General features: G+C 35.3%; 1 protein-coding gene and 1 pseudogene across 1 annotated transcript in view; one reads left to right on the top strand and one right to left on the bottom strand.

Moving 5' to 3' along the window:
• LOC123465559 (liprin-alpha-1-like) overlaps positions 1–23,780 on the top strand; it is a gene marked incomplete in the record, with an annotated part of 992,590 nt that overhangs the window by 557,121 nt on the left and 411,689 nt on the right.
• On the bottom strand, positions 6,466–8,396 carry LOC112583792 (annotated as a pseudogene).

Here is a 23,780-nt window from a genome sequence, read left to right as displayed (position 1 = left end):
TCCCTGTCTCCTGTACAATGTCATGAACCTCATTCCATAGTTCATCAGCACTCTATCTATCAGCTCTAAGCCCTTAAATCTATTTCTCACTTCCACTGTATAATCATAAGGGATTTGATTTAGGTCATACCTTAATGGTCTAGTGGTTTTCCCTACTTTCTTCAATTTAAGTCTGAATTTGGCAATAAGGAGTTCATGGTCTGAGCCACAGTCAGCTCCTGGTCTTGTTTTTGCTGACTGTATAGAGCTTCTCCATCTTTGGCTGCAAAGAATATAATCAATCTGATTTCGGTGTTGACCATCTGGTGATGTCCATGTATAGAGTCTTCTCTTGTGTTGTTGGAAGAGGGTGTTTGTTATGACCAGTGCATTTTCTTGGCAAAACTCTATTAGTCTCTGCCCTGCTTCATCCTGTATTCCAACGCCAAATTTGCCTGTTACTCCAGGTGTTTCTTGACTTCCTTCTTTTGTATTCCAGTCCCCTATAATGAAAAGGACATCTTTTTTGGATGTTAGTTCTAAAAGGTCTTGTAGGTCTTCACAGAACTGGTACATTGGGACTTAAATCCATGGGCCACTGCCTTTGGGTGCTGGTGTTGTGCAAACATGTCATTAATTATGTTTCTGCTTCTGTGTATTGCCTCATGAATTCAGGGACAAATTTAGCACAAACTGAGCTTGTATATATCAGTATAGTTATTTAATTAATCTAACATAAGGAGGGTTGCCCTCATAGCTCAGTTGGTAAAGAATGTGCTTGCAATGCAGGAGGCTTGGGTTTGATTCCTGGGTCAGGAAGATTCCCTGGAGAAGATAATGGCAACCCACTCCAGTACTCTTGCCTGGAAATTCCCATAGATAGAGGAGCCTGGCAAGCTACAGTCCATGGGGTTCCAAGAGTCACACAACTTAGTGACTAAAGTATGGTCATCCTTGGTGACCACCAAGGATGAAGCAGTGTGAAAGAAAATAGAGAGGAACATTTCCATAATATATGAAGAAAATATTTAAAATATTTTAAAAATATACATTCGTTTATATGACAAAGAACTTGCATATAAAATATATAAACTTTCATCAATAGTGAAAAAAAAAACTTAACAAAAGCTGAGTATTAAAAAAAAATTGAACAAATATTCTCAACAAGATGATAAATAAGCAAGAGGTTAAAGCATAAGAATTTCATTCTTATGTGAAACAGTAGGTATTAAGGCAATGGCAATAAAGCCACAATAAGATAACATGACATAAATGTTAGTGGACTGAAATTAAATATTGATCATAACTAATTTTCTGTTTCATCTGAATTTTCATCTGTCCATTTACAGATTTGGCGTGCTGCAATTCATGGGGTTGCAAAGAGTCAGACATGACTGAGCCGACTGAACTGAACGGAACTGAACATCACACACACAAAAAATGATTAATCTCATTTGACCCACAGAAACATAAGTGGAATGCTAATATCATGTATATCAAAGTCTCTGCTATATTCAACAGATAATCCCCAGACGAGCAGGGAGCACACCCTGCTGGACATGCTGACCACGTAGAGCAAGGGGCTGCTGATGACCGTGTACCAGTCATAGGCCATCACTGCCAGCAGGAGACACTCAGAATCTGCAAAGGTATAGAGCACCAAAAGTTGCAGAGCACAGCCACAGAAGAGAATTGATTTCTTCTTAGCAAATAGGTCTACCAGCATCTTTCGGCCAACTGCTGCAGAAATGCTGAGGCCACTGCAGGAGAGGTGACTGAGGAAAAAGTACATGGATGTGTGCAGCTGGGTATCCATTCTGATCAGGGTTATCATTCCAAGATTTGCCAGAAGACTAATGAAATAAACAAGGAGAAATGTGGTAAACAGAATCACTTTGGTCTCAATGTTATCAGTAATTCCCAAGAAAATGAATTCAGTTAAGGAGAAGCAATTCCCTGTGTCCATTCTTCTTTGTTCTTGTGCAAAGTTTTGGAGAAAATGATCAAGAAAATGATACTTGCATGTGTAACACTTTTTGTCATCTACAAAATGTCATAAGACCATTTTTTCCTGTAAGTGTCTTTTTATACTTATAAAACTATCCAGTCATGCACCCACTCTTTAAAGAAGCATGGCCCTCTATTCTGCAATACTGAAAAAGTATCTGAGAAAGACCTTTGAGAAATTGGATGTAAATCTATATGTCATTCATGAGGTTTTTTACATTCTACAAGCTCTTCTCTGAGTGTTAGTTTCTTCATCCCAGGGAGTAGATTTGAAGAAATTTAATTCTTTACCTCTAGAGAAAAACCTAGAAGAGACGCCAGTGTTAGAGACTGTAAGACACAGGACTATTTATGAAGGCTGAAAATAGTCACTTAGATACAAAAAACGATAACAATATTTATGTTTCTCATAAAAGTATGATCGGTTTCAGAGAATTTGACTTAGTTCACTGAACTTAGTGAGAAACAGTAAGTATATAAATGACTAGTAATAAAAATAATTATATTACTGGTTTTAGTATATGTTATATTCAGTATTTGCTGTGACATGAATGGGTATTATTGACCTGGTTTTCTAGAAATTTATTCATGATTTCCCACAATTCTCATTACATCTTTGTGGAGCGGTGGTTGTCAAAAGGTGACTCTCTTAATGAGTGGAAAAAAGAGCTAAAAGGAAGTGAAAATGACAGAATTTATTGCATAATTCACATCATTATAGATTTTAAATGGCTTGTTAGTGACTAAATTGGAAATAAGATGTGGGAAAATAATGTTTCTAAAATACATAGACTTTTATCTTTGTAATATATGTGTATGTGTTTACATGTAACTGTTTATAAGAAATGAATGTAAGCAATGAACGTTTTTCCCACAGAACTAAGTAAACATGGCATGTGGTTCACATGGAGATGAATTTGTACATGTTTTTATTTTTATTGTGGACCTACTCTGTTTTAATAAAACAAAACATACTTTAAATTCATGTATACATCTTTCCAATGATAAAAAGTTAATATTTCCTATGAAGAAAGAGCAAAATAAAATAAACAGCTGCATTGTGGATATTAACAATGTCAGATTCTTGTGATTCTGAGATCAAAATATTTCTAGCCATTGATTTCAGATTTTAATGAGTAGGCATGCACAAAATGTTCATTTACAATTTTTTTTCCTCAAAATGTTAAGTATTTTCTTCTATATTCTTTAAGTTAGGAACTGGAGACTACCTAAGATGAGCAGGTCTTGGCTAGTTGAACAATAAGCAGATGGCTTCTTATTTTACCAGGTACAATGGGACTTAAATCCCTGTGCTACTGCCCCTTTGCCTTGATGTTATGCAAACATTTCATTAATTATATTTCTGCTTCTGTATTTCTCCCTGAGAATTCAGAATCCACTTAGCACGGACTGAGTTCTCATGCTTTACTACTGTCATCAAATTGATCTATGGTAAAAAGAAACTTTTTTTTTTTTGTATTATGTGCTTCACAGTTATCCTGAAATGGTTTCATCCTTCTTAGTTAAAGAGTAAACCTACTGAAACTCAAAGATCCTCCCTCCATTATTTCCATTTCCTTATATTTGTTCATAGTGTTTTAGAGTCTCCTTCACATCTCATTTAAGGATATTACCACACTTGGTTCATGTTTTCTTTTTTACTGAAATGCAATGTGTATATCATAGAATTCAGCCTTCTAATGTATATAGTTCTTTGTTTCTACTATATTTTTTAAGGTTCTTAGGTTATCACCAGTATTTACTTCCACAACTTTTTCATCACTATGATAAGAAATCCGTATTTATTAGCTGTCACTTTCCGTTTTTTCCTCCCTGAGCCCTGGTAACTACTAATCTACTTTCTGATTCTTTGTGCTTTCAAATTATTTGCCTACTTTTAAACAGAATTATGTAATACACTTTTTTGTTTGTTTGCTTGTGTTTTTTTTTTTTTTTTTTGGTTATTCTTTTCATCAGCCTTCTTATCTTCACTGAAATATTTTCAAGGTTCATCTGTACTTCATGTATTGCATATTTATCCTTCTTTGAATTTTTGCCATACTTCATCTGTTTTGACAAAGAAAATTAGCATAAATATTGTCAATCACTTCTGGGTCTTGTCTTGAAGAAGACAGTATGTGAAAGCCATGAATTGCCATGTAGAAATTCCAACTAGCCATCTGATTTTACAATGTGGCACATTCTGAGATTACATGAACTGAAAGGGGAGAATTTGAATCCATCTTTCTAGACATTCTCATCTAGTGTCAATTATTAAAGAACTTGCAACCTAGCCCACCTTTCCACTGAATATTTCATGCAATCTCAGTAGATACAAGAAAGAACAAAATAAGGAGTCAGTGGTCATTCTCTTAAGTTATTTAGTTTTGAAATACAGTTTATGTAAGGAGAGGTAACTGGAACAGTGTGCAAAAATAAATAAGAGAAAAAAGATTTTGAATATATATAAATGGGTATACATTCAAGGGTTTCCCAGGTGGCTCAGTAGAAAAGAATCTGACTGTCTAGCAGGAGATGTGAGTTAGGTCCCTGGTTGCGAAGATCCCCTGGAGTAGGAAATAGCAACCCAATCCAGTATTCTTGCCTGGAAAATTTCTTGGACAGAGGAGCCTGGCAGGTTACCATCCATGGGGTTGCAAAGAGTCAGACATAACTGAGCACTCATGGTCAGTGGTCATTCTCTTAAGTTATCTAGTTATGAAATTCAGTTTATGTAGCAAGAGATAAGTGGAACAGTGTGCAAAAATAAATCAGAGAAGCAAGCTTTTGAATATCTATATAAATGCATATATTTTCAAAGTTTGAGGAAAAATGTTTGAAAACCATATATACATAGATAGATAGACATAGATATAGATAGATAGATATGACAAATAACTTGTAGCCAAAGTATATGAAGAATCCTCACAGACGGTAAGACAACAAACAACCTAATAAAAATTGAACAAAGAATTGAACAAATTAAGTCTCATCAAGAAGATATATACAAAGAAACACAAACAGACTGAGAGACACAGAGACACAAACAGACTGAAAATGAGGGGATGTAAGAAGATATTCCATGCAAATGAAAATCAAGAGAAAACTGGAAATGTAACATTCATATCAGACAAGACAGACTTTAAAATAAAGAATGTTAAAAGAGACACTACACAATAATCAAGGGATCAATCCATGAAGAAGACATAACAATTGTAAATATATATGCACCCAATACAGGAACACTTCAATATATAAGGCAAATGCTAATATCTATAAAAGGGGAAATAGGCAGTAACACAACAATAGTGGGGAACTTTAACACTCAAATTATACCCACCCAGGCAGATCACCCAGGCAGAAAATTAATAAGTAAACCAAGTCTTAAATGACACATTAGATTTGATATTTGTAGGACATTTCATCTGAAAGAAGCAGGATATACTTTCATCTCAAATAAACATGGAACATTTTCCACAATAGATCATATCATGGATCACAAGCCAAGCCTCGGTAAATTTTTAAAAATTGAATTAGTAACAAGCATCTGTTTCCAACAACACTATGAGAACTCCATTACAAGATAAAGCTGTAAAAAGCACAAACATATGGAGGCTAAACAATATGTGACTAAACAACCAATGAATCACTGAAGAAAACGAAGAAATCAAAAAATACCTAGAGACAAATGACAAGAAAAACATGACAGTCCAAAACCTAAGGTATTCAGCAAAAGCAGTTCTAAGAAGGAAGCTTATTGCAATACAGTCTTACCTCAGAAAACAAGAAAAATCACAAATAAACAACCTTACATTACACCTAAAGTGACTAGAGAAAGAATAAACAAAACCTGAAGTTAATAGAAGGAATCAAAGTTGATATGTGGCAGAACCAATCCAATACTATAAAGTAATTAGCCTTCAATTAAAATAAATTTAAATTTAAAAAAATAAAGTGAAAGTGAGAAAAAAAAACTAAAGAAAGAGAAAAAAAAAACCCATAAAAACCAGAGCATAAATAAATGAAAAATATAAAGAAAATAATAACACAGGTCAGTGAAACTAAAAGCTGGTTCTTTGATAATATAAAGTTGATAAACATTCAGTCAGACTCATCAAGAGAAGCAAAGAGAAGACTCAAGTCAATAAAATTAGAAATGAAAGATGAGAAGTAACAACTGACATTACATATATTTTCCATCAGTCATTGGTGATGTGTAAGAGGAATGTGCTATGGAAAGAAGGTAAGTTAGTGATGAGGACTGAAGTAGACAGTCTAGAATACATCAGAGTCTTTTGATATGGTGTTCTCTATTTCTGTGGAATTTTAAGAATTTTCATGTAATAAATGTATTTCCATGCCATTGCCACAACTTGGATTTGAATTGTGAATTTCCTAAAAAAAAACTCAGTTCTACTTTAAGTTATCCAATTCCAGATGAGGAAGCCTATTATTAATCAAATGTTGTCTGCTATAATACTATTTTTGACTTCCATTTAATGGGCTTATTTTTTCTCTTTTTTTTTAATATCACATTTATTAGATCCAATTAAGTGGACCAATAAGTAGGTCAAATCAGTCATTAGATGCTGTAATATACATCTGTCATTTGAATGGAGACAAATTAACTAGATTACATGTTTATTTACTACACAATACCTGCCAATCCACTGAGGCCCGGTTTGTCTTAGACTTTAATTTTCAGACAATATTTTCAGTTAGGCTGCCTTTTATGAGTAACAGTTTCAAAAGAGTTCGGTGAATTGATAAAATATGGTAGGAATAGAAAACTATACATCTTTTATATAAAATAAGAATTTTATAAATTTGTAGCTTTTTCCACAATGAGAACTTTTCCTAACATGGCATAATGCCTCACAAATGCCCTCAAATTTTTATCCCATTATAATTTTGTGGCTCATTTATTGCTAACCTGCTTAGTTCATTAATGTTTAATACTAGTACCAGCTTAAATTCATTAGTATAGAATCTATAAGATGTACTATAAAGTATAAAAAACCCTGAATTCTGAAAGATTGCTCAGTAAATCTTTGATTTACTTTGATTTTAAGACAAAATCTTTAAGACATTGCATGATGTTTTAGTGAGACTTAAATAATATTTGAATGACAAATAAAGCAAAAATTAGCATAAGTAGAAAAGTCAAAAGGTTTTTCAAAAACAGTAAGTGCCATATTTAAATCCTGCCCACACACTAAGCATGAAATCTGAAGAAAACTGCACTATTTCTTAACAGCAGTGCTGTGCTTAGTCACTCAGTCGTGTCTGACTCTTTGAGACTCCATGGATTGTGGCTAACCAGGCTCCTCTCTCTTTGGGGATTCTCCAGGCAAGAACACTGTAGTGGGTTGCCATTTCCTCCTCCAGTCTTAACAGTGGAGTTTAATACAAATAATTATTCACTTAGGAACCTGAGAAAATTGTTTCTCATGTGTCATGCCACATAATTTTAATTACACAATTACTATATGTGTGTGATTTTGTTCACATATGCATATTACAAATATTTAAAATATAGTTTAGCTTTCAATTTTACTAAGGACTCTTTTACATTCTTGTTCCATAGGCTACATATCAGAGGATTTAACATGGAAATCACAAGACTGTAAAACAATGAGGTCATTTTGTCTTGATCTAGAAAATTAGGATGAACTTGGCCTGAAATACAAAAAGAACACAGTTCCCTGGAAAATCGCCACAGCAGTTAAGTGGAAGGTGTAGGTGGAAAAAGTTTTGAATCTCCCCTCAGCAGAGTGGATCATCAAGACTGAAAGGATGATATAAAAATAAGAGACAAGGACTCCTGAAATAGTGCTCAGTTCAATAAAACCAAAACCAATGAATATCACTGACTCATTGACCTGTGTACCTGAGCAAGAAAGGAAAAAAAGTGGAGGTAAATCACAGAAAAAATGGTTAATCTCATTTGGCCCACAGAAACATAAGTGGAATACTAATGTTGTGTGTATCAGAGCATCTGTCATCCCCACCAGGTAAACCCCAGCCATGATCAGGGAGCAAACCCTGCTGGATATGCTGACCACATGGAGCAAGGGGCTGCTGATGGCCTTGTACTGGTCATAGGCCATCACTGCCAGCAACAAAGACTCAGAATATGTAGATATACAGAAAACAAAGAACTGCAGAGTACAGCCACTGAAGGAGATTGACTTGTTCTTGGCAAATTCGTATACCAGCATCTTGAGCATGATTGCTGTGGAATAGCAGAGGTCACAGAAGGAAAGGGGGCTGAGGCAAAATTACATGGGTGTGTGCAGCTGGGGATCCATCCTAATCAGGGTTATCATTCCAAGATTTGCCAGAAGACTCATGAGATAAACAAGTAGGAATATGGTAAATAGGATCACTTTGTTCTCAGTGTCACCCCAAAGAAAGTGAATTCAGTCACAGAAGAGCAGTTCCTGTATCCATTCTTCTTAGACCTTAGGTAAACTTTTGAGAAAATGATCAAGAAAATAACACATGGATGTATACCACTTCTGCACATCTGCAAAATAATATAAAAGAGAACAAAGTTTCTCTCTGTAATTGTCTTTTTTATACTTAGAAAATTATACAGATCATGAGTATACATGTTTAAGGAGGGATAGTTTTCTATTCAGTTCAATTCAGTTTCTCAGTCGTGTCCGACCATTTTGAACTCCATGAATTACAGCACACCAGGCCTCCCTGTCCATCACCAACTCCTGGAGTTCACTCAGACTCACGTCCATCAAGTCAGTGATGCCATCCAGCCATGGCATCCTCTGTTGTCCCCTTCTGCTCCTGCCCCCAATCCCTGCCAGCAACAGAGTCTTTTCCAATGAGTCAACTCTTCGCATGAGGTGGCCAAAGTACTGGAGTTTTAGCTTTAGCATCATTTCTTCCAAAGAAATCCCAGGACTGATCTCCTTCATAATGAACTGGTTGGATCCCCTGGCAGTCCAAGGGACTCTCAAGAGTCTTCTCCAACACCACAGTTCAAAAGCATCAATTCTTCAGCACTCAGCCTTCTTCACAGTCCAACTCTCACATCCATGCATGACTACAGGAAAAACCATAGCCTTGACTAGACGGACCTTTGTTGGCAAAGTAATGTCTCTGCTTTTGAATATGCTATCTAAGTTGGTCATAACTTTCTTTCCAAGGAGTAAGCGTCTTTTAATTTCATGGCTGCAGTCACCATCTGCAGTGATTTTGGAACCTCAAAAATTAAGTCAGCCACTGTTTCCACTGTTTCCCCATCTATTTGCCAGGAAGTGGTGGGACCGGATGCCATGATCTTCGTTTTCCGAATGTTGAGTTTTAAGCCAACTTTTTCACTCTCCTCTTTCACTTCCATCAAGAGGCTTTTTAGTTCCTCTTCACTTTCTGCCATAAGGGTGGTGTCATCTGCATATCTGAGATTATTGATATTTCTCCTGGAAATCTTGATTCCAGCTTGTGCTTCTTCCAGCCCAGTGTTTCTCATGGTGTACTCTGCATATAAGTTAAATAAGCAGGGTGACAATATAGAGCCTTGACGTACTCCTTTTCCTATTTGGAACCAGTCTGTTGTTCCATGCCCAGTTCTAACTGCTGCTTCCTGACCTGCATATAGGTTTCTCAAAAGGCAGGTTGTCTATTATGCAGCAATAAAAATTTTATAGGATACACCTTTGAGAAAGTTTTACATAAATCTAGATGTCATTCGTGAGGTAAGTTACTTTCTACATGCTCTTCTCTGAGCATTGCTCTCCTTATCTCAAGGAGTAAATTTACTAAATTTAACTCCCTTTACCTCTTTAAAATACTTTGGAAGAGACACCAGTGTTAGAGAGAGCAAACTGTAAGACATAGGACTAAGCATTCCCAATGCTTGAACACATTCACTTGGATGAAAAAAATAATCACAATGTCTATGTTTCCTAAAAAATCATAATTGGCTTAAATGTGTCTGACCTAGTTTCAGAAACAGTGAGTGCATGAATTGTCAGCCACAAATTGGCCCTTGCCTTGATTGCTTGCCATCTCTCTTTAGAAGGATTAAATCACATGCTACTGCAGCTGCTGACCTCCAACACCTCCTGGAGGCATTCAGGGTGAAGAGAAGAAATGAAGCACTCTGTGGCCAGGACAAAACTGGCAGGACAGGCCTTTGGATAGTTAGATATTCTCAGGAGCTGATTTTACGAGCCCAATTCTTGTATCTCCTCATATCTAGAAAAGCACTAACATCCTTCATGATGAAGATTGTTTCTCCTGGCTAGCAGAATCTTCATGAGATCAGCAGAAACTTTCTATAAAACAATATGTGCTTAATTGCTTGTACTCTCCCTTTCCAAAATCATGTATATACTATCTTCTCCCCTAATCTCTCTTAAACAGTTTCTCAGAACTCTATGGGGTGCTATTTCCCATGTTGCAGTCCTCATATTGCCCAAAATCTAAGGCAAAACCAATACAATATTGTAATTAGCCTCCAATTAAAATAAATAAATGTATATTAAAAAACTTAACTTGCAACTCTCACCTTGTGCAATTTTTTAGTCCACTGAATGAATAATAATCATAATAATAAATAATTATGTTACTGATTTTAGTTTATCTTGTGTTTAGTATTTGGGGATATGTAAGTGTCATTAACCTCTTATCTAGAAATTTATTATTGCTTTCTCATAATGTCCATTATCTCTTTGAGGACTGGTGTTTTTTAAAGGCTGAAAGTCTTGACTGTTGGAAGAAAATAACTAAATGGAAGTGAAAAGGACACATTTTAAACATTTGCATCACTTTAGAGTTTAAATGGCTATTTATATTATAAAATGGAAATGCAATGAAGAAAAATAAATATTTATAAAATACATGTTTCTCTTTCTGTTATATATGTGTATTTATATATGTGCATGCATATATTTTTTAATGTTTACAGGAAGAGAATAGAAGTTATGGAGTTTTTCTTTTCTTTAGAACTAAGTAAATATGGCATATGGGCTTCCCTGTTGGCTCAGTAGTAATGTATCTGCCTGTTAATTCAGGAGACTTGGGTTGGATTCCTGGGTCTGGAAGATCTCCTGCAGAAGGAAATACCCACTCGAGTATTCTTGCCTGGCAAATTTTATGGACAGAGTAGACTGGCAGAGTCAGATATGACTTAGCAACTAAACAACAAAAATATAGAATGTGGTTCACATGGAGATGAATTTATGGATTAAAAAAAATTTTATTGGGTTCGTACAGTGTTTTTTCTTCAATAAAACATGCCAAAGAAAACATATCTTAAATATATGTATACATTTGTCTAATGATAAAAGAAGTATATGTATGTATATGTATACATTTGTCCAATGATAAAAGAAGACTTTCCTGTGAACCAAGAACATAATAAAATTAATGGATTGATATATTGTGGTTAATAACTAGTTCAGACAGATTCTTTCAATTCTAATAAAAAATATTATTTCTAACCATTAAATGAAGGTTTCGATGAGTATTCATGCATAAAATGCTTCACTTATAAACTTTTTTTTTCTTTTTTCCCTTAAAATTTAAGTATTTTTGCCCATATTCTCTAAGTTAAGACCTGGAAACCTAACTGAGATGAGCAGGTCTTGTGGAGCTTAGCAGTAGTCAGAAGGCCTTTTATTTTTACCAGATACACGGGAGCTTAAATCCCTGTGGTATTGCCCTTAGGCTTTGTGTTAGACAAACACTTTATTAATTATATTTTCAGTTCTTTATATGCCCCAGTGGATTCAGAAACAACTTAGTAAAGGCTGAATTTGTATGCTTCACTGTTATCACCAAACTGAGCTATGGTAGGAAGGAAACTGCAGATTGCTTGCATGGTGTGTTTCACGGTAACCCTGAAACTATCTCCTCCTTCTCTAGTCAAAGAGGAAACCTACTGACTCTCAAGAAGATCTCTCCTTCATTATTTCCAACTCTTCTAGATTGTTCATCATGTTTTTGAAATATTTTCCTTCATATCTCATTTAGGAATTATATTATATTCCAATTGTATTTTATTTTATATTGAAATATAATGTATATGGGTTCTCAGGGGGCAGCAGTGGTAAAGAATCCACCTGCCAAGGCAGAGGATATAACAGATGTGGGTTCAACCCCTAGATTAGGAAGATTCCCTGAAGGAGGACATGGCAGCCCACCCCAGTATTCTTGCTGGAGAATGCCATGGACAGAATAGCCTGGTAGGCTATGCAGTCCCTGGAATTGCAAAGAGTTGGACAGGACTGCATAATGCATATTCATTACAAATGCATAAAATTCACCCTTTTAATGCATACAATTTTTATTTTGTTTTGTTTTTACTATGTTAACGAGGTTGTTCAGTTATCACCACTATCCACCTCCAGAATAGTTTCATCAGTCCAATAAGAAACCCACCTTATTAGCTTTTACTAACCTCCTAATTACTAATCTCACTAATCTCCTCTCACTTCCTCTGCCCTGGTGACCACTAATCTGCATTCTGATTCTGTGTGGTTTCCTATTCTTGGCCTTGCACATAAACAGAATTATGCAATGTGTGTGTGTGTGTGTGTGTATGTGTGTGTGTGTGTGTGTATGGGTGTGTTTTCTATTAGGCATGTTTTCTTCAGTAAAATCTTATCGAGGCTCATCCATGTTGTATATGTGTCAAAATCCTGTTTCATTAAACGATCTAACAGTATTTCATTTTACAAATATAATACATATTATTGATCTATTGTTCAGTCTATTGATCTATTGTTCAGAAACACTGGGCTGTTTCTCCTCTTAATCTAGTTTGAAAAAATGATGCCATGTCATTCTTGTCAATATTTCCTTTCAAGGCAATAGTTCCTTCATCACCAAACTACTTTTATTCCTGTCTTCCAACCACTTATCCAGAGATATCTAATTGATTTTATGACTTCTTCACATCCTCTAAACAGTGCACACTTTTCTGAGTTATGCTTATTTATTCATTTTAGAATCACTCTACTACATTTAAGGCCTCAGGAATTAGAGAAATGTTTATTTTGTATTTTCTAAACTCTGTAGCATTAGGATTTGAAAAGATAATGCTTTCTAGATGTTTATCTTTAAATATTTCTACTAAAGTGGAAAATGATGTACAAGGAATAGAAATGTATATGCTTTGGGGGCTTTTCTATGGATAGAGCCCATATATGGCCTTACCTGATGGCTCAGATGGTAAAGAATCTGCTTGCAATGCAGGAGATCAGGGTTCAATCCCTGGGTTAGAAAGATCCCCTGGAGAATGGGATGGCCACACACTCCAGTATTCTTGCCTGGAGAATTCCATGGACAGAGGAGCCTAGTGGGCTCAAAGAACTGGAAATGACTGAGCAACTAACACATGCACACCTACAAAGATGACTCATTTAAAACATTGTGCATGGTGATGAATTTTCTTCATCAGCAGAGTTCCATTCTTTTGCTTTAAATATCTTGTTTGTTTGTTATCCATATTAGGTCTTTGCAAAGTAAACACCAGAATTCACATTTTCATGATGTCAAATCATCCTGAACAGAGACTGGTGAAATTCTCCATACTCCTAAAGCTTGGTCTACCATCTTGCTATCTGGTAATACATAGTTCCTTCATGAGGTCTCAGAACTAATCTTCCTTTCATAATGACCTGAATGACCAAAATGTCAGTCACTCTCTCTATATATGTGTGCTATTTAAGAAGTGCTTCATAAAGGCACTTTATGTGTGTGTGTGTGTGTGTGTGTGTGTGTATAACAAAATTAAGATGAGACTACACACCTGCTCACAGATTTAATAATAATAGCATTGAAAAACTATTAATAAGCAAAACAGTAATTAGATATTAACAGAGTTCTACAATGAATTAATGATAGTTTGGGAAGAATAAAGCAGATTGTACACACTTTTCACATATCTTCTTTAGAGATACAGTACCTTTTTATGTTTCCTTTGAATTTTTTCCATACTCTGCCTACTTTGATGAATAAAAATGGTCAGAAATATTGTAAATCACTTCTAAGTCTAGCCTTTAAGAAGGTAGTATCTGAAAGTCATGACCTATAGTACAGAAAGTCTGACAAATCATCTGAATAACAGATTTCACAAGTTCTGAGAAAACATGGACTGGGAAGGGGAGAATTTTGAGTCCATTTTGCTAGTCATTTACATCTTGTGCAGTTACGAAAGACCTTGCAACCTGACCCATCTTTCCATGAGTATTTCATGTATCTTCAGTTAACATGAGAAATTAAACAAGATAATGAATCAATTTCCATCATGTTAAGTCATTTAGGTTTTATGAAGTAAGAAGTAACAGGAAGTGAGTGGGAAAATAAATCAGAGAAAAACAAATTTTAAGTGTGTTGTGCTGTGCTTAGTCACTCAGTCATGTCTGACTCTCTGTGATACAATGAACTGTAGCCCACCAGGCCCCTCTGTCCATGGGATTGTCCAAGCAAGAATACTGGAGTGGGTAGCCATTCCCTTCTTCAGGGGATCTTCCCACCCAGGAATTGAACCAGGGTCTCCTGTGTGGCAGGTAGATTCTTTACCATTTGAGCTACCAGGGAAGCATATACATACATACATACATACCTATACATACATATATATATATATATATATATATATATATATAAAGATTGAAGAAAATATTTGAAAACCATATATTTATCTGACAGAGAAATAATGCCTTTTGAAGCATAGCTCCATGGTGGACCCAAAGATGTTCATATTGAGAGAAGCAAGTCAGATAGAGAAAGTTAAATACTATAAGATAACACTTACTTGTTAAATCTAGAGTACGGTACAAGCTAACATGTTTACAAAACAGAAACAGTCACAGATGTTTGTGCTCCTTTTTCTGATTGCTCCTTTTATTTGTTTCTTGCTCTTATCTACCTTATTTTCTCTAAAACTAGGAAATTCAGCAAGTTAAAATTCATTTAACTAGTCCATTTTTAATTTGGGGGAAATTATACCTAGTGAAAAATTTTGTTGATTTTTAATTGTTATTCCCATTCTTGGTGTGATAATCCCAACTGTTGTTGATTACTTTTGTCACTAAGTCAAGTCTGACTCTTTTGTGGCCCCGTGGACTGTAGCCCACCAGGCTACTCTGTCCCTGGGATTTCCCAAGCAAGAATACCTAAGTGGATTGCCTTTTTCTTCTCCAGAGGATCTTCTCCCAGGTATCAAACCTGTGTCTTCTTCATTGGTAGGCAGACTCTTTACTGCTGAGCCACTAGGGAAGCCAAATCACAAAAATATTAACATATCGAATACAGTACTCTATGAGGATATTTTTGAGACAAAGATCAAACCACATAACTAATTGTTAATAATTTCTTACTAAAATTTAAAAAAAACTGATACATTTGCATTACAAAAGGGTTTTACCAACATTATTTACTTCATTGTCACACATATGGCATATATAGAACTGCTTTAGTCACCTCATTATATTCCTATTCATTTTAATGTTCCCTGAGCTACATCCTTGTCTTCTGGGATGGAAAAACCCCTCGGGTTGTATTTCATTCATCCAGAAACAGGCTTTAGCTTAACAGTGCTGCTATGAAGACCATGTCGACCAACACTTTCCAATCTACTCTTACCCAGCAATTTAAAGCTGAGTTTGGGGAGATAAATTATTATTTTAAGTTGGATAACATAAAATATCTCCCAATGGGATTTGTGTTTCATTAAAGATGGAGATATTAAATAATAAAAAAACATATCTTTAGAAGAAAATGTCTTCCTCATACATAAGCAAGTGGGAAAAATTCTCTAAGATTTTCCTGGTACTCCTGGTAACATTAAGACAGCTCTCTATTGGCAAGTGTGTACCAAGGAAATTACTTTTTTTTTTTTTTTCCTGGAAAATTTTAATTTTATTTTATTTTTAAACTTTACATAACTGTATTAGTTTTGCCAAATATCAAAATGAATCTGCCACAGGTATACATGTGTTCCCCATCCTGTACCCTCCTCCCTCCTCCCTCCCCATTCCATCCCTCTGGGTCGTCCCAGTGCACCAGCCCCAAGCATCCAGTATCGTGCATCGAAACTGGACTGGCAACTCGTTTCATACATGATATTTTACATGTTTCAATGCCATTCTCCCAAATCTTCCCACCCTCTCCCTCTCCCACAGAGTCCATAAGACTGTTCTATACATCAGTGTCTCTTTTGCTGTCTCGTACACAGGGTTATTGTTACCATCTTTCTAAATTCCATATATATGCGTTAGTACACTGTATTGGTGTTTTTCTTTCTGGCTTACTTCACTCTGTATAATAGGCTCCAGTTTCATCCACCTCATTAGAACTGATTCAAATGTATTCTTTTTAATGGCTGAATAATACTCCATTGTGTATATGTACCACACCTTTCTTATCCATTCATCTGCTGATGGACATCTAGGTTGCTTCTATGTCCTGGCTATTATAAACAGTGCTGCGATGAACATTGGGGTACACGTGTCTCTTTCCCTTCTGGTTTCCTCAGTGTGTATGCCCAGTAGTAGATGCAGAGAAAGCCTTTGACAAAATTCAGCATCCATTTATGATCAAAACTCTCCAGAAAGCAGGAATAGAAGGAACATACCTCAACATAATAAAAGCTATATATGACAAACCCACAGCAAACATTATCCTCAATGGTGAAAAATTGAAAGCATTTCCTCTAAAGTCAGGAACAAGACAAGGGTGCCCACTTTCACCATTACTATTCAACATAGTTTTGGAAGTTTTGGCCACAGCAATCAGAACAGAAAAAGAAATCAAAGGAATCCAAATTGGAAAAGAAGAAGTAAAGCTCTCACTGTTTGCAGATGACATGATCCTCTACATAGAAAACCCTAAAGACTCCACCAGAAAATTACTAGAACTAATCAATGACTATAGTAAAGTTGCAGGATATAAAATCAACACCCAGAAATCCCTTGCATTCCTATACACTAATAATGAGAAAACAGAAAGAGAAATTAAGGAAACAATTCCATTCACCATTGCAACGGAAAGAATAAAATACTTAGGAATATATCTACCTAAAGAAACTAAAGACCTATATATAGAAAACTATAAAACACTGGTGAAAGAAATCAAAGAGGACACTAACAGATGGAGAAATATACCATGTTCATGGATTGGAAGAATCAATATAGTGAAAATGAGTATACTACACAAAGCAATCTATAGATTCAATGCAATCCCTATCAAGCTACCAACAGTATTCTTCACAGAGCTAGAACAAATAATTTCACAATTTGTATGGAAATACAAAAAACCTCGAATAGCCAAAGCGATCTTGAGAAAGAAGAATGGACCTGGAGGAATCAACCTACCTGACTTCAGGCTCTACTACAAAGCCACAGTTATCAAGACAGTATGGTACTGGCACAAAGACAGAAATATAGATCAATGGAACAAAATAGAAAGCCCAGAGATAAATCCATGCACATATGGACACCTTATCTTTGACAAAGGAAGCAAGAATATACAATGGATTAAAGACAATCTCTTTAACAAGTGGTGCTGGGAACTCTGGTCAACGACTTGTAAAAGAATGAAACTAGAACACTTTCTAACACCATACACAAAAATAAACTCAAAATGGATTAAAGATCTAAACATAAGACCAGAAACTATAAAACTCCTAGAGGAGAACATAGGCAAAACACTCTCTGACATACATCACAGCAGGATCTTCTATGACCCACCTCCCAGAATATTGGAAATAAAAGCAAAAATAAACAAATTGGACCTAATTAACCTTAAAAGCTTCTGCACATCAAAGGAAACTATTATCAAGGTGAAAAGACAGCCTTCAGAATGGGAGAAGATAATAGCAAATGAAGCAACTGACAAACAACTAATCTCGAGAATATACAAGCAACTCCTACAGCTCAACCCCAGAAAAATAAATGACCCAATCAAAAAATGGGCCAAAGAACTAAATAGACATTTCTCCAAAGAAGACATACAAATGGCTAACAAACACATGAAAAGGAAATTACTTTTTTTTGGAATATCATTTCTTTTCTTCAAACCTAGAGTACTGTGACACAGAGTTCATTGGATGACACAGTACTAAATACATTATGTCTCACTGCAGCTAAGAGAATTACTGGGAAAGCCAATGTGTGAATAAAGACAGCGTTTTTCTATAAGCAAGGCAGCACTTCTAATAACATAAAGATGAATACTGTACATACTCTGTGGAATTATGCACTACACTAAAATCACATATGTACACTGATCATTCATTTTGTACAACAAGGCTTTAGATTTAAAAATACAAATAAGAAAAAAAATACAAATAAGGTTTCTTACCATTTCTCATTAAATGCACTGTGCTTAAGGAAAAAAAAAAAAAGGAAAATCAGAGTTTAATATACATAGAGTTTCACCTAAAAAAAAGTATACTGAAAATACATTTTCAGAAATGAAACTATAAACAGACCAAAGAAAAATTTAATATCTTGGCAATTTTCCCCACATCCATCACAAATTAGTGTTCACTACAAAACATTAGAGCTTCCCCTGTGGCTCAGCTGGTAAAGACTCCGCCTGCAATGTGGGAGACATGGGTTCAAACCTTGGGTTGGGAAAATCCACTGGAGAAGGGAAAAGCTGCTGCTGCTGCTGCTGCTGCTAAGTCACTTCAGTCCTGGAGAATTCCATGGATTGTATAGTTCATGGGGTCACAAAGAGTCAGACACGACTGAGCAACTTTTACAATATGTGACTTCGTTTGTGTATTTTTGAGGTATATACCAGGGAAACAATATTGCCTTTACACTATTATGTCTGGCTTCTTTCATTCAGTATTATGTTTGTGATCTACATTGCAGTCTACTTTTTCAACATGCAAACTTACCATAAAGTTATTTATCTAATCCAGATCAGAAGTGAGCAAACTTGATCCATAATATTTTACCTAAGCTGAGACACACCATTTCTATGTGTATCACAAATGGTTGCTTTAGGGATACAGCAAAAAACTGTTTAGGCGTGGCTAAGAGTTTATGGCCTACAAAGCCTAAAATATAGACTATTAAAACATTAAAGACAAGCTTGTCAAGTCCTATTCTAATGTACTGGGCAAAAATTAATGAGTTATTTTCACTGTTATAGTATTTAAAATACTACTATGGTGAGTATTTCTGTACATGACTTTTAGTGAAGATATTCATCCTTCCCTCTTGGGCATAATTCCAGGCATGGTATTTTTAGTCCTAAGACATTTGTATAGCGAGCTATAGAAGAGTCAGCCATGGAGTTTTACCAAGTGCTGTGGCAATTTTCCATCTACTATCAATGTGTGAAGGCCATGGTGCTTCACAACTCCACCAGTAGTTGATACTTCAATTGCTTATATCTTGCCATTCTGTAGATGATAAAATATGACTTTACTTTTTGTTTCAGTTTTATTTGCCTGAGCACTAGTAAGGTTGAATATCTACTTCCATGAGGAATCTATCAGATTCTGAATTTGAATAACAGGCCATACAATTCTTTGTTTGAAAATGAAGTGCCCAAGTCCAAAAAATTCAGGGAGCCCCAAACAGGATAAACCAAAGGCAAAGCACCCCAAGGCACATATTAATCAAATTAACAAAGATCAAACACAAAGAACAAATATTAAAAGCAGCAAGGGAAAAACAACAAATAACACAGAAGGGGATTCTTCTAAGGATAACAGCTATCTTTCAATAGAAACTCTTCAGGACAGAAGGGAATGGCAAGACATACTTAAAGTGATGAAAGAAAATAAACTGCAGCCCAGATTACTGTACCCAGTAATGATCTCATTCAAATATGAAGGCAAAATCAAAAGCTTTACAGACAAGCAAAAGCTGAGAAAACTCAGCAGCACCAAACCAGCTCTCCAACAAATCCTAAAGGATCTTCTCTAGACAGGAAACACAAAAATGGAGTACAAACTCGAAGTGAAAACAATAAAGTAAAAGGCAATGAGGTAATACTTATCAATAATTATCTTAAATGTAAATGGGTTGAATGCCCCAACCAAAAGACAAAGACTGGCTGAATAGATACAAAAACTAGACCCCTATATATGCTGTCTACAAGACACCCACCTCGAAACAAGGGACACATACAAACTGAAAGTGAAGGGCTGGAAAAAGATATTCTACGCAAATAGAGACCAAAAGAAAGCAGGAGTAGCAATACTCATATCAGATAAAAAGACTTTAAAACAAAGTCTGTGAAAAGAGACAAAGAAGGACACTACATAATGATCAAAGGATCAATCCAAGAAGAAGATATAACAATTATAAATATATATGCACCCAACATAGGAGCACCACAATATGTAAGACAAATGCTAACAAGTATGAACGGGGAAGTTAACAATAATACAATAACAATGGGATACTTTAATACCCCACTCACACCTATGGATAGATCAACTAAATAGAAAATTAACAAGGAAACACAAACTTTAAATGATACAATAGACCAGTTAGAGCTAATTGGTATCTATAGGACATTTTACCCCCAAACAATAAATTTCACCTTTTTCTCAAGTGCACATGGAAGCTTCTCCAGGATAGATCACATCCTGGGCCATAAATCTAGCCTTGGTAAATTCAAAAAAAATTGAAATCATTCCAAGCATCTTTTTTTTAAAAACATAAATTTATTTATTTTAATTGGAGGCTGATTACTTTACAATAGTGTATTGGTTTTGCCATGAATCAACATGAATCCACCACGGGTGTACACATGATCTGATCACATTGCAGTAAGATTAGATGTCAATTACAGGAGAAAAACAATTAAAAATTCCAACATATGGAGGCTGAACAACAGACTGCTGAATAACCAACAAATCACAGAATAAATAAATATATGCATAGAAATGAATGAAAATGAAAACACAACAACCCAAAACCTATGGGACACTGTAAAAGCAGTGCTAAAGGGAAGGTTCAGAGCAATACAGGCTCACTTCAAGAAACAAGAAAAAATTAAAATAAATAACCTAACTCTACACCTAAAGCAACTTGAAAAGGAAGAAATGAAGAACCCGAGGGTTAGTAGAAGGAAAGAAATCTTTAAAATTAGGGCGGAAATAAATACAAAAGACACAAAGGAGACCATAGCAAAAATCAACAAAGCCAAAAGCTGGTTCTTTGAGAAGATACATAAAATTGACAAACCATTAGCCAGACTCATCAAGAAACAAAGGGAGTAAGATCAAATCAACAAAATTAGAAATACAAATGGAGAGATCACAATAGACAACACACAAATTCAAAGGATCATAAGAGACTACTATCAGCAATTATATGACAATAAAATGGACAACTTGGAAGAAGTGGACAAATTCTTAGAAAAGTACAACTTTCCAAAACTGAACCAGGAAGAAATGAAAAATCTTAACAGACACATCACAAGCACAAAAATTGAAACTTTTTTTCCAGAATCTTCCAGAAATCTTCCAGAAAACAAAAGCTCAGGACCAGATGGCTTCACATCTGAATTCTACCAAAAATTTAGAGAAGAGCTAACACTTCTACTACTCAAACTCTTCCAGAAAACTACAGAGGAAAGTAAACTTCCAAACTCATTCTATGAGGCTACCATCACCCTAATACCAAAACCTAACAAAGAGGCTACAAAAAAAGCAAACTACAGGCCAATATCACTGATGAACATAGATGCAAAAATCCTTAACAAAATTCTATCAAACAGAATCCAACAACAACATAAAAAAAAAAAAGCATACATCATGACCAAGTGGGCTTTATCCCAGGGATGCAAGGATTCTTCAATATCTGCAAATCAATCAATGTAATACACCACATTAACATTGAAAAATAAAAGCCATATGATTATCTCAATAGATGCAGAGAAAGACTTTTAAAAAATTCAACATTCATTTATGATAAAAACCCTCCAGAAAGCAGGAATAGAAGGAACATACCTCAACAAAATAAAAGCTATATATGACAAAGCCACAGCAAACATTATCCCCAATGGTGAAAAATTGAAAGCATTTTCCCTAAAGTCGGGAACAAGACAAAGGTGCCCTCTCTCACCATTACTATTCAACATAGTTTTGGAAGTTTTGACCACGGGAATCAGAGCAGAAAAAGAAATAAAAGAAATCCAGATTGGAAAAGAAGAAGTAAAACTTTCACTCTTTTGAGATGACATGATTCAATACATAGAAAACACTAAAGACTCCACCAGAAAATTTCTAAAGCTAATTAATGAATATAGTAAAGTTGCAGGATATAAAATCAACACACAGAAATCCCTTGTATTTCTATACACTAACAATGAGAAAACAGAAAGAGAATTAAGGAAAGAGTTCCATTCACCATTGCAATGAAAATAATAAAACACTTCAGAATATATCTACCTAAAGAAACAAAATACCTATATATATATATAAACCTATAAAACACTAGTGAAAGAAATCAAAGAGGACACAAGTAGATGGAGAAATATACCATGTTTGTGGATCAGAAGAATCAATATAGTGAACATAAATATACTACCCAAAGCAATCTATAGATTCAGTGCAATCCCTATTTAGCTATCAGCACTATTTTTCACAGAACTAGAACAAATAATTCCACACTTTATATGGGAATACAAGTAACCTCAAATGGCCAAAGCAATATTGAGAAAAAAGAATGGAATTGGAGGAATCAACCTGTCTGACTTCAGGATCTGCTACAAACCACAGTTATCAAGACAGCATGCTACTGACACAAAGACAGAAATATAGACCAGTGGAACAAAATGAAAGCCTAGAGATAAATCCACACACTTATGGACACCTTATCTTCAACAAGGGAGGCAAGACTATACAATGGAGAAAAGACAATCTCTTTAACAAGTGGTGCTTGGAAAACTGGTCAACCACTTGTAAAAAAAATGAAACTAGAATACTTTCAAAAACCATACTCAAAAATAAACTCAAAATGGATTAAAGATCTAAATGTAAGACCAGAAACTATTAAACTCCTAGAGGAAATCATGGGCAAAACACTCTTCAATACAAATCACTGCAGGATCCTCTATGACCCACCTCCCAAAATATTGGAAATAAAAGCAAAAATAAACAAATGGGATCTAATTAAAATTAAAAGCTTCTGCACAACAAAGGAAACTAAGCAAGGTGAAAAGACAGCCTTCAGAATGGGAGAAAATAATAACAAATGAAGCAACTGACAAACAACTAATCTCAAAAATATACAAGCAACTCCTGCAGCTCAATTCCAGAAAAATAAACGACCCAATCAAAAAATGGGCCAAAGAACTAAATAGACATTTCTCCAAAGAAGACATACAGATGGCTAACAAACACATGAAAAAATGCTCAACATCACTCATTATCAGAGAAATGCAAATCAAAACCACAATGAGGTACCATTTCATGCCAGTCAGAATGGCTGCTATCCAAAAGTCTACAAGCAATAAATGCTGGAGAGGGCGTGGAGAAAAGGGAACCCTCTTACACTGTTGGTGGGAATGAAAACTAGTACAGCCACTATGGAGAACAGTGTGGAGATTCCTTAAAAAAAAACTGGAAATAGAACTGCCATACTACCCAGCAATCCCACTCAGAATTGAAAGAAACATGTGTACCCCAATGTTCATCGCAGCACTGTTTATAATAGCCAGGACATGGAAGCAACCTAGATGTCCATCAGCAGACGAATGGATAAGAAAGCTGTGGTACATATACACAATGGAGTATTACTCAGCCATTAAAAAGAATACATTTGAATCAGTTCTAATGAGGTGGA

The sequence above is a fragment of the Bubalus bubalis genome, chromosome 1 (genome assembly GCF_019923935.1).
Source record: "Bubalus bubalis isolate 160015118507 breed Murrah chromosome 1, NDDB_SH_1, whole genome shotgun sequence".
In the NCBI taxonomy this organism is placed as follows: Eukaryota; Metazoa; Chordata; class Mammalia; order Artiodactyla; family Bovidae; genus Bubalus; species Bubalus bubalis.
This window is presented reverse-complemented; position numbering and strand designations above follow the sequence as displayed.